Raw genomic sequence first — 13,162 nt, 5'->3', positions numbered from 1 at the left:
AACCGGCAACATGACAAGATGTTCCCATAGCGTTTTCACGCAGCATCGAGTGTAGCCTTTGAAAGGGAACTAATTGTTATTTGTTTTAGACGAGCCCCCTATTGTTACATTTTTCTCCCTTCTAGGGGTTAGAGAAAAGGTGTAACCAAAAAAAAGGTTTTGGAGGTCATCACTCCTGTTCCAGCCAGCAATCAACACACAACAAATTTAAAATAATTTGTTCCTTTTTATTGACTCTTGTGTTAGAAAAAGAGAGCAAAGACTTCAAGAGGGGACCAGGCCAACACAACAAACAAGAATTTGTCTAGATGTTGGGAGGATCAAACTAACTTACCTGAAAAAGAAAAACAAATAAAAAACATAACTTTTACCTTACTATCCAGAAACAGGAGAAAACATGATGAGAAAACATGATTAGAAAAAAGGAAAATGGCATCCACCTCTCTACAGCTCCCACAATTAAATATAGGCAGCAACAAAATAAACATTATAGCTTAAAAGAGTCAAATTATTTACAGATCAAATCTCAGTAATGGAAGAAGCACTTAACACAAGGTCAAGGATTTAGACTCACCACACCACACCACACCACACCACACCACACCACACCACACCAACAGGCTGAACAACATGCTGGCAGGAGGAATGATTTTTTTTTTTTTTTTTTTTTACTGCTTCTTGCTTTCCACCTCAGCTTTATACACCAGCTCCCATCTCATCAACCAATCAGGTCTCTCCCAATCAGGCCTCTCCTAATTAGGCATAGCTGATGTCTATTCCTGGTTGAAGGAATGAGAGAGAGAGAGAGAGAGAACAAAACAAAACAATGCAGAACCAAAAGAAACAAAGTACAATCACATTGCACAGAATGAACAAACAAAATAAATAAATCAGAACCATATACATCACAGATGTTAACTGGGTCATAAACATAAGAAATACGTCCTGGGATGTAACACAAGTTTTTCCGTGCTGCTTGACCAACTAAAAACAAATGTCTTTTAAAACCGTTTACATACTCAAGCAGACTTTTTGGTGGCTGTTTACCTTTTAACTAATTGGCCACAACTGCAAGCGCACCACGCACATTGTGTCCAAAAACTAATTCGTTGGGATTAAAACCTAAAACCCAAACTAGACTGCGTGACTTCTCTCGCGCTAACAAAAGCCACGGAAGTCCTTTCTCCCAGTCTTGATTTAATTCAACACAATATGCCTGCAAAAGAGACTTAAGTGTTTGATGAAATCGTTTCAGCGCCCCCTGGCTCTGCGGATGGTACTAGCTGGAACGGTGATGTTCAACTCCCAACTCCTTCAAAATCTCTGCGAACATTTTAGACGTAAAATTCGTTCCCTGGTCACTCTGAATGACCTTAGGGATACCAAAAATTTAAATGAACTGAGACAAGGCTTTTACTATAGACCGAGTAATGATATTACTTAATGCATATGCTGCTGGATGGCGAGTACTTTGACACATTATGGTCAAAAGAAATTTACTTCCTGACTTAGAGGGAGGTAACAGACCCACACAGTCTACTAGCAAATGTTCGAAAGGCTGCTCCACTGGAGGAATCTGGCACAAGGGAGCCTGTTTCAATGGCTGATTAGGTTTTCCAGTCACTTGGCACATATGACACGTTTTAATAAAGCAAGAGATATCTTTTATTTAACAGTGGCCAATTAAAATGCTGCAAAACTTTGCCATATGTCTTTTTTACACCCAAATGACTAACTCTATCACCATGAACCAATCGAAGTACCACATCTCTGAATTTCTCAGGTACAACAACTTGAACAATTGATTCACCACTACAATCTTCTTATTGAGCAAGCCACTTGTGCAACAGTACCCCATCATCTATAAAATACTCAGTTGCAGCACTCTCAACATCTTCCGGTGGAAGAACAGCAGCAAACAAACTTTTTAACCCAGGATCATCCCTTTGGGCGGCAATGAGTTCTGCACAAGAAATTTTAGGAAAAAAAGACAACCCAGGAACAACAGACTTCACCAGTATGCCTGACTCACACAAGTTAACATTCTCATCATTCATCATTTTGGTCTTAGACCGTGTCATAACACAAGATGCATTCTCAGGCAACTCACGACACCCCTGAACAAACAGAGGAGACAGAGTGACAATCGGTGAAGGGGCCATTACCGGCCACACACACTCACCACTCCCTCCACCAGCAAAGAAGGACACACTCCCATAGTCACTTCTCCTTGACCAACTGAGACTGTAAAACAAACTTGTGCAAGGGAACGGACAGTGTTTGAAGTGCAATTGCTCGAATTAAAACATTCTTACAGGTATATGAACTGGGCGAAAATGGAAGTATAGAATCCAAATAAAGGATTCTGACGACCCAGTATCTCTCAGGATCCTTACTGGTACCCTTGCCCCTCTCCATGAGAAACAAACCTGTCCGAAGTAAATGGTGCATACCCTGTAATGCATTTTGTGCTAAACAATTTCTTTTTATTACGGGTAGGTTTTCAGTACTTTGTTCAAGCGACACTTGCGACAAGCATTTTTCTCTCTACTCTTATAGAAAATAACAAAAATAATCTTAGATTTTTATTTAATACCATAGGTAAATTAACTAAAAACAAGACCACTGCAGAAATCTCGACAAGAACAACATATAGTAGTGAGGGTTTCATGAACTTTTTCAATAACAAAATCATAAATATTAGGCAAAAAATTTTGGCTTTGAAACCAGACAATTTAAGTGATACAGATGATAAATGAATCACATCACACCTAGAACCTAGAATACTTTACTCCCCTTGAAGCGAATGAACTAATTTCACTCATCTCCTCTTTAAAATCTTCAACCTGTGAATTAGATCCTATACCGACACATTTTCTCAAGCAGATAGTTCCAGCAATAACAGAACCCCTGTTGAAAGTTATTTAACTGTTCACTCAGCAATGGGTATGTTCCTAAACCCCTTAAATTAGCAGTTATTAAACCACTAATCAAGAAACCTGACCTTGACCCCTGTCAGCTGTCCAATTACAGGCTGATATCAAACCTTCCCTTTATCTCAAAAATTCTGGAAAAGGCAGTATCACAGCAGCTATGTTCATATCTACACAGAAATAGCATAAATGAACTGTATCAGTCAGGATTTAGGCCTCATCACAGCACAAAGACAGCACTCGTTAAAGTAGTAAATGACCTCCTAGTGGCTTCTGATCAGGGTTGCTTCACTATACTTGTGTTACTCAACCTCAGTGCAGCTTTTGACACTATTGATCATAGTATTCTCCTTCATAGATTAAAAAATTTACTAGGAATTAAGGGAACGGCCCTCTTATGGTTTAGGTCCTATTTGACTGATCGTTATCAGTTTGTAGATTTAGATGGTGACCATTCCTCATGTTATCAAGTTGAGTTTGGTGTTCCACAGGGTTCTGTTTTAGGCCCACTGCTTTTTTTCCCTTTACATGCTTCCTTTGGGCAACATAATTTATAAACATGGTATTAGTTTTCCTTGTTATGCTGATGACACACAAATATATGTTTCAGCACAACCAGATGAGAAAAAGCAGTTTACTAAAGTTAAGCAATGTGTGCAGGACATAAGAGATTGGATGTTAATGAATTTCCTTTGCTTAATCCTGATAAGACAGAAGTTCTAGTCATAGGACCACAAGCAGCTAGAAGTAAGGTTTCTAAACATACTGTGATTTTAAATGGCCTTTCTGTTCCATCAAGTGCAACAGCAAAAAACCTTGGTGTGATTATAGATTCCAGCCTTTCATTTAAAGCACATGTAGATAATATTACCAGGATAGCATTTTTTCATCTCAAAAATATTGTCATCAAATGATGCAGAAAAACTAGCTCATGCTTTTATTACCCCTAGGTTGGATTATTGTAACTCCTTACTGTCTGGTTGTTCAACAAGGTGCTTAAACAAGCTTCAATTAGTCCAGAATGCAGCAGCGAGAGTCCTCACTCGAACCAGAAGTTACGAGCACATCACCTATCTTATCCATGAGCACCTATCTTATCCACATTGCACTGGCTTCCTGTGAAATTTCACATCGATTTTAAAATACTATTTTTGACGTATAAAGCATTAAATGGTCTTGCGCTGCAGTATCTGAGTGAACTGCTAGTGTCTTACAATCCGCAGAGCCTACTTCGATCAAAGGATGCAGGCTGCTTGTCAGTACCACGTATTACTAAAACTACAGCAGGGGGCAGAGCTTTTTCTTACAAAGCCTCAAAGTTATGGAATAGTCTTCCAATTAACGTTCGACACTCAGGCATAGTCTCAGTGTTTAAGTCCAGGCTAAAAAACTATTTATTTAGCCAAGCATTTTTGTAAATAGATTTGCCTTTGTTAAAGGAGCAGATCTGGGGAACTCGTGGACGTAGAGTATTATGGTGAACTGGTATGTTTAGATGCTGTCCTCCCCACTCTCATTAATCACTTAGGTTTGTTGACGGTGAGGTAATTGGTTGCTTTACATCTCAGGAAGCCCTCATGTCTGTGTTTCCTTCTGGCTCTCCCTTTTTAGTTATGCTGTCATAGTTAGTCTTGCCGGAGTCCCTGCTTGCACTCTGCACTAAATATACATTCACATTATACATTGTTCGACTGTGACCATATCTAACTGCCATCTCTCCATCTCTTTTGCTCTCTCCTCTTCTGCTCTCTTCTCTTCCTCTCTCCCTCTCCACCTATCCTTTTTCCTCTACCTATCTCTCTGTCGAGCTATACATGTCGCTCCTGAGCTGCCAGTGATCTAGACCTTCTCTGCCCTCTGGACCTGTCTAACTCATCCTGGAGTCCTGCACATGGATGCCCCGTGTGGTCTGCCTGGGATGCGTGTGGTGACTGGTGATGGCTACACTTTTCCATGAAGGTGGTGCTGTCCTCGACTGATGCAGACAGTTGTTCTCTGAGGACCTGTGACTTTTGACGCTCAATAGTTCAGGACTGGAATTTCATACAGTCTACCTGAGCCTCCAGGAACAAACTGGACTTGAATCTTACACATCTCTTCTTATACTGAACTTCCAGTCTCGCATAATATTATGCACATCAATCCCTGCTATCTGTTTTCACCCAGATGAGCATAGGTTCCCTGTTGAGTCTGGTTTTCTTTCAAGGTTTGTTCCTATTACCATCTCAGGGAGTTTTTCCTTGCCATTGTCAACGTCGTCCTTGGCTTGCTCATCAGGGACAATCGTCTCGGGTTACTTTGCTGTTACCCTATTCCCTGAAAAGGCGGGAACGAGATGCTGCGTAGGAACACTATGGGAACAGCTAGTTTGTTGCCGGTTGTGAAGCATGTGTGTATCAAACACCCTAAATTTTTGGCTTATATAATCTCGGACGGGTGACGTCATCTGATGAGACGCACCTGCAGGTTATAAATAGGAGTGAGCCGGAAACATTCCTCAGATTGATTGTTTGAACGGACGTCCGGTCACGTAGACAGTGCGGCATTTAGACGCAGCATCTCGTTCCCGCCTTTTCAGGGAACAGGGTTACAGCAAGGTAACCCAAGACGTTCCCTTTCAAAGGCTACACTCAATGCTGCGTGCAAACGCTATGGGAACGAGAATACCAACTCCGCCGCACTGCAAGTGTCTGGACCCCAGGTTGTGTAGCATGTGCGCACAAGGCTGAGAAGGTCTCAGAACTATGCCTGGGCAGCTAACTCGGGGACCCATGAGCCCAGAGTAGCATGAATATCCAGACTATAAATGTAACAAATGTGTGCGGAGAGGACCAACCCTCCGCGTCACACACTTGCTGCAGGGGAATACCTCTTGCTAGTGCAATAGATGAGGCGATCCCCCTGGTTGAATGAGCCCTGATTCCTAGAGGCGAAGTAATCTCACACGCCTCGTAGGAGAGGGCAATAGCATCTCTCACCCAGTGTAGTGGCGGCCGCCCCCCGCAGCCCCAAAACATGTAAAGGCTGCTTTGACTTACGCCACTGGCTGATGCGGTGGACGTAAATCTGAAGAGCACGTACTGGACACAGTAAGTTAAGTTTCTCCTGCTCCGAAGCTGTAAAGGCGGAGGACAGAAGGCTTCAAAAACAATAGGGTGCATGTTGGGTTTATGGAACTTTCGGAAGATAGTTCAGTGAGGATGCAGATACGTACATTCTGAGAGTACTAGGGCGCAAGCCTGAGGACCACTTTTGTTTTTTTGTTTTTTTGCAGAAACTCCAACACTGAAACAATTCGGCAGTGGACTGGGTCTACCTGCTTTCCACACACTTGCTGCAGGGGAATACCTCTTGCTTATGCAATAGATGAGGCGATCCCCCCGGTTGAGTGAGCCCTGATTCCTAGACGCGAAGTGAGCCCACACGCCTCATAGGAGAGGGCAACAGCATCTCTCACCCAGTGTAGTGGCGGCTGCCCCCCGGTTACGGCCCCAAAACGTGTAAAAGCTGCTCTGACTTATGCCACTGGCTGATGCGGTGGACGTAAATCTGAAGATCACGTATTGGACACAGTAAGTGAAGTCTCTCCTGCTCCGAAGCTGTAAGGTGAAAGACAGAAGGCTTCAAAACAATAGGGTGCATGTTGAGACGAACTTTCGGAAGATAGTTCAGTGAGGATGCAAAATGGCCCTGACTAGCCCTTCTAGGCTGGAAGAGTCAGAGAGTAGCAAAGGGGACATTTGCTGATCTTACAAGGCAAAGAGGTCCACCTCTGCTACATGAAATCTCTCCCAGATTGACTGCCTACTTCGGGGCAGGGTTTCCATTCCCTGTATGTCAGAGATTGACTGGACAGTACAACTGCTCCCACATTCATATGCCCTGGGGTGTAAATCGCCCTGAGGGAGAGGAACCTCGTGCGCCAGCTAACTAGCGCAGCAAGCCCAGTCCGCCCTGGCGATTAATATATGAGACTGCCATAGTGTTGTCCACCTGCACTAGGACATGGTAGCCTCTCAACTGCTGAAGGAAGTGCTTTAGGGCCAGAAATAGGGCCCTCATTTCGAGGCAATTGATGTGCCACGCGAAAAGAAGGCCTCTTCAGCTCCCTTGGGTTGGACGGTCATCTAAGACCGCACCCCAGCTCTTGAGGGAAGCGTCTGTCGTTAGCATCTGCGATAACAGGACAAACTTAGAGTGGGACTCAGAATCAGAAACGGGGGTCTGAAGCACATAAGAATGGTACGAAGCACCTGGCGCGTAACCCTCATTGGGGATTGGCCCTAGAGTGAAATCCCCTGTCTTCGCCATAACTGAAATGCTCTCATGTGCAGAAGGCCCAAAGGTGTCACCGTGGATACAGCTGCCATGAGAGCTAAGATCTCTGAAAGTGTTGGTCACTTTCTGGTCTAGCTTGATTTCCTTAAGGGTGTTGAGGATGGATTCGATTTTTGTGTTTCAATTCTAGAAACAAGGATGAGCTAGGACGACATGCTGATGTCGAAGTGCTAGCTACTGAGACTGGGCCGGCCAGTCATCTATGTAATTTAAATACGGATGCCCTGGAGTCGTAAGAGCCAGAACAACATCCATGCATTATATATATATATATATATATATGTGTGGGTGAGAGAGCTAGACCAAATCGAAGGACCCGATACTGGTAAGCTTTACCCCCAAAAGCGAATTTCAGGAACCTCCTGTTTTGTGGCAATATTTCTATATGAAAGTAAGCGTCCTTCAATCGATCGTCACAAATCAATCGCTTGGTAGGATTTGAGAGCAATCACTTTGACAGTCAACATTTTGAAGCTGTATTTATTAGCCGTTCCTCTTGGAACCAAGAAATACCAACTGTAGTAGCATGACTTACTGTCGGGTAGGGAAACATGTTCCTTGGCCCCATTCCCCAGAAGCTTCTGTCAGCAGATGCGCACTTTCCGGTTTCATGGAAGTGGAGACCACGCCGTTGAAACGCGGAGGGCGATGTGGAAACTGAATCACCCAGGGAGATATGCCTGGCAGTAGCTTCCACGCTGTCAGCTTCTCCAAAAGGGGTACGAGTTTTAGTACTTGGCTGCGTGGGGGTTGGGGGGTTGTTGGGGAAAGGGATGGCGGGGTGTTAGTGGTTTGGCATCCTGGAATATAGCAGGATATGACCAAAGGACTAACTTGTCATTGGAGACCTGTGTTGTCCGAAATACCAAAGGCGGTGGAAACTAAACACCGATCCCCTGGGGGTGCCCGGGAGGGCATGCTCTTATGGAAAGTAACCTTACATGCCCTTCCGCGGGTCACCCCCATGGTCCTGGGTGCATAAGCTTTCAGGATTTTTCTTTGAAAAGAAGGCGGCGCAGCGATCTGATCCTTTAGAGGCGGCCTGTAAAGGGCGGCGAGCCGTACCCCAGTCCTTATGGGGGTGGGTGCCCGGCTACTAACGCTTTACTTTTGCGCATTTTGTGCAGATCTGGTCGAGGCTGGGTGGCCGACGGCCTCGACTCTTGAGCACGGCGTAGGAGAAATTTCCCAAAAGCCTGTTCATATAGCCTAGCCTCTCGAAACTTGGTGGCGATGGAATTTACAGCGTCGCCAAATAGGCCGGAGCGTGAGACAGGGGCATCAAGGAGAAATGTTCGATCCTTATCCTTGATGCCTGTCAGATTTAGCCATAGGTGTCTCTCAGCGGACACCAAGGACGCCATAGAACGGCCGATAGCACAGGCTGTTTGTTTAGTCGTGCGTAGGGACAAATCAGTAGCCCGGCGTAATTCTGTGAATGCTTCCTGATTTACAGTGCCGCTCGTGCTCAAATCATTCAGCAGATTAGCCTGGTACGCCTGCAAAACCGCCATGTTGTGCAAGGAAGCACCTGACCTGCTGCTTGGAACACCTTCCCTACCAGGGAATAAGAAGGTCTACACGGGGTAGAGGGAAGGGTTGGCTACTTTAATGAGCCCGCAAGCGTCTCTTCTATCTGGGGCATCACCACATAACCTCATGCTTTTAAACAATGTTCAAATAGAACGAAGTCGATGGTACAAAAATACGGGATGAAAAAGGTTTATTCCAAGAACGAGATAATTCGTTATAGAGGTCATCAAAAAAAGGGAAGAGAGAGCGGCGTTGTGGAGCCCTCTCCTGGCCACCCCTGACCAACAACATTTTGATTGTTTTGGGTGAGCTTGCTCCCGTGGCCAATCAATGTGCAGTCGTTCGACTGCATGTGTTATAACTTCAAGCAACTCCTCATACTCTCTATTATCTTTAGAGGAGCGTTCTGAGGTAGCTACTTCAATTTCTACAGAAGTAGGAGAACGAATCTCTTCCGTACACCCACAAGAAGCACCGAAGTGCGCTCGTGAAGTGGAAGGAGAGACTTCGTGATCGGGGGAGAGGGGGAGAGAAAGGAGGGGCTCCGTCTCTCGCGCCTCGGCCAGATCAACTTGTGATCCCCAAGAGTGCAGGCGCGACTCGTGGTTCCTTAACACTAGAAGCGCCGAGCAGCGGTCATTTGACCGCAAGGGGGTAAAAAAAATAATAATCGATTACACTCTATCAAAATCCAGGACCCTCCTTTCATGACTTTTCCTAGTTCTGTGAGCTTAATCACCCTGTATGCTTACATTTTTAAAATCGCACCAGTAAAAGCCAGTATAAAGCTATTTTGCTCTTATTTACGTGAAATCGCTGACAGCTGCGCGGCGGCATGACGTTTCCTGCCTTTTCCAACCTGCGATTCTCATTTCTCTCAGCAGATGGCGCAAGGAATCGCGCATACTATCTATGCGTCATTCAGTGTGTATGTGTAACTATCTCAGGTTTCATTCCATATATGCAGTTTATATATATATATATATATATATATATATATATATATATATATACATATATATGCTTCCGTAGAATATCGACAATTCGCCATTCATTCCCGGCGTTGATAATTAGCGATATTTTATAAGATCATTTAGGGGATTTCGCTGTACCTAATTTTATAACGTTTTGAGAAAATTAATTAGTCTGTTCATTCTGTTAGAAGCTTCCGTGAAATTATCTCTAAAACAATATTGTTTTACATATTACATATGTAATGACCCCTCCTGAGAATATAAAGCCTCATTATTAAATTTGTATAAATCAGATCTACCACAGCAGATAATAAACTATGCTATGTCATAACCGAAGCAAACACCACGATTATGCCTCGTTTCGTTGAGTGTTGCTAGGCAACGGACCACGCGCCCAATCGGCGGGAACGTGGTTCACTTGGCCGCAGTGTATTATAAACCTGCGGAATGTTTCACTGCTTATGCTCATGTAATAAAAGCGAGGGAAATGTGAAAGTGATGTGTGGCCACTGAATGAGAACTAAATCAAAGATTTCGGTAACTACACTGAGTGCAACATCTGCATAGTGACACTAAACAGCTGAACAACTTCACTTTTATAAATTTGGAATCTGCATCTACATTTTCTGTTACATGTATAGAATTAGTATCAGCTGAAACTCATGATCAATGGTGTTGGGGTACTTATGTAGTGATAATTAGTTTCTGCCAAATCATTAAAACTAACAATAGACTATGAGAGGTGGTTGGAAGGTGTTACTTTAAATATATACAAACTAAATACAGCTTTTTTTTCTCAGAGGTAAACAGAAAAGTGAAGTTGTTCAGCTGTTCAGTGTCACTATGTCATAACCAGTGAAACAACGTGGACTCATCGCTGTGCTTGTTGTAACTGAAAAAACGCTGCAACTGTTTCAAAGTCTTTCCACTTTCTTTGACCGCTGAAATCCGTCACGACACCACGTTAGGCTACGTCTTGACTCATTTGCATATCGACGGTCATTAGATGTTGACCGAGGGCTCAGGGGAGGTGTGTGTGTGTGTGTGTGTGTGTGTGTGTGTGTGTGCGCGCGCGCGCCTACTTCGTGTACTTTTATAAACATTCTACATATAAACAAACAACATACAGCTTTTTTTCTTTCTCAGAGGTAAACTGAAAAGTGAAGGTGTTCAGCTTTTTAGTGTCACTATGCAGATGTTACACTCAGTGTAGTTACCGAAATCTTTGATTTAGTTCTCATTCAGTGGCCACACATCACTTCCACATTTCACTCGCTTTTATTACATGAACATAAGCAGTGAAACATCCCGCAGGTTTATAATACACCGCGGCCAAGTGAACCGATTAGGCGCGTGGTCCGTTGCCTAGCAACACTGAACGAAACGATGCATAATCGTGGTGTTTGCTTCGGTTATGACATAGCATAGTTTATTATCTGCTGTAGTAGATCTGATTTATACAAATTTAATATTGATTTAGCGATAATTTCACGAAAGCGAGTTCAGAACTAAATCGCTGCTCCGAGACGTTCAGAAGCTTCAAATAGAATGAACAAACTAATAACATTTTCTCCATACGATATAAAATTAAGTAGAGCTTTCCTTTTTGTTATAGTACGAAGCCCCTAGATGGACAAAGGAGGAGAAAAAACGGCAGAAAAAAGTCAAAAACTTTGGGTTATAATTCCAAACATGGCTTGTTTTTTCCCTCTGACTTGTTTTTTTCCTCTTCCTTTGTCCCCTTGGAGACTCTGTAGTACATTTTTTTCAGTTGAATATGAAAAAAAGATACCGCTGATTATCAACGCGGGAATGAATGGCGCATTGTCCAAGTGCAAGTTGATCTTGGAGCTAAACTATTTGCTTTTGGTGAAAGCGCCATCTAGCGATCATTGTGTGTCAGCAGCAGCTTCCCATTCAAAACAATAGGCGGTCAAATGACCGCTGAACCGCGTTATTAGTAGGTGACACTGGCGCGACACTTCTAGTGTTAAAGAACGCAAGGCGCGCGCGAAGCACCTTCATTGGAAGATCATCACAGTGCTCACATTCTCCTCTAAGTCCTTTTTAACATTCAAAGCAGAGAATATGTGAATCGCCCTTCAAAAGGAAATTTTTACAAGGAGGGGGATATCTAGCCTTAAACTCCGCCATTATTTCTGATGTTTTATGCTTTTATTTGCTTTTAAATGTATTTTAAATGTATTTTATGCTGACACGCACACGCGCACAATGTCGGTAAAGACAAAGAATCTGAGGAATGTTTTCGCCTCACTCCTATTTATAATCTGCAGGTGCGTCTCATCAGATGAGCCATTAATTATAGCCATTAGTTATATAAGCCAAAAATTTGGCGTGTTTGATACACACATGCTTCACAACCGGCAACATGACAAGCTGTTCCCATAGCGTTTTCACGCAGCATTGAGTGTCGCCTTTGGAAGGGAACATATCATTTTGATTCATACACATTTACATTTCATACAAACTTAATTCTTTTGATTGTGTAAAGCTGCTTTGTGACAATGTAAATTGTTAAAAGCACTATACAAATAAAATCTAATTAAATTGAATTTTTACTTTTACTATGTCCCTGTTTCCATTTGAGTATCGAACATTCATTCTTCCAGGGCCTGACTTCCAAACAATAACGACACATAGAATCAGTTATCACCCTCTGAGACCCACGATTATTGTGCTGGGACTGTTTAAGGTAAAAACTTCCATTACCCTGATTCCCATAACTAATTCAGTTTTTGTGAGTCAGAACAAAATCATCTGCTAACGATGCCGCTTCAATGGCAGTGTGAGGTTTATTTTCATTAATATATACTGCAATTTGCAGTATATATTAATGAAAATTTTCCATAAGAGCATGCCCTCCCGGGCACCCCCAGGGGATCAGAAACTATATTTTTTAACTGTTAAATAATCATCATTTTCCGTAACTCACTAAATGATTGTACGTTTGATGTTACACACCAACGATCAAAATGATTACTTAACACTCTTGTGACTTCCACATGCGTTTGTCTCTCACTTTTCCTCCAAGTACGAAAATGTTGCCGGTAAGCTTCTGGAACCAGTTCAAATGCTTTTAATACAGCAGATTTTACACTTTTGTATTTCTTTCTTTCCTCCACTGAAAGAGCAGTAAACACTTCCTGAGCTTTCCCCACTAATACTGATAAGCATAACTGTATAATCGGTTTCGGTCCATCCCCGTTTGTCAGCTATGCTCTCGAATAACGAGAAAAATACATGGATTCTGGATCTCTCTCGTTAAACACAGGCAATAACTTTAAATTATTAATTATATTAAAGGCACGATTTGCGCGATCAATAGATGATCTGCCATCACCTTGAAGTTTTAAACTCTCAAAC

Source organism: Clarias gariepinus, chromosome 9 (assembly GCF_024256425.1).
Source record: "Clarias gariepinus isolate MV-2021 ecotype Netherlands chromosome 9, CGAR_prim_01v2, whole genome shotgun sequence".
Classification (NCBI taxonomy): Eukaryota; Metazoa; Chordata; class Actinopteri; order Siluriformes; family Clariidae; genus Clarias; species Clarias gariepinus.
Note: the sequence above shows the minus strand (reverse complement) of the source record.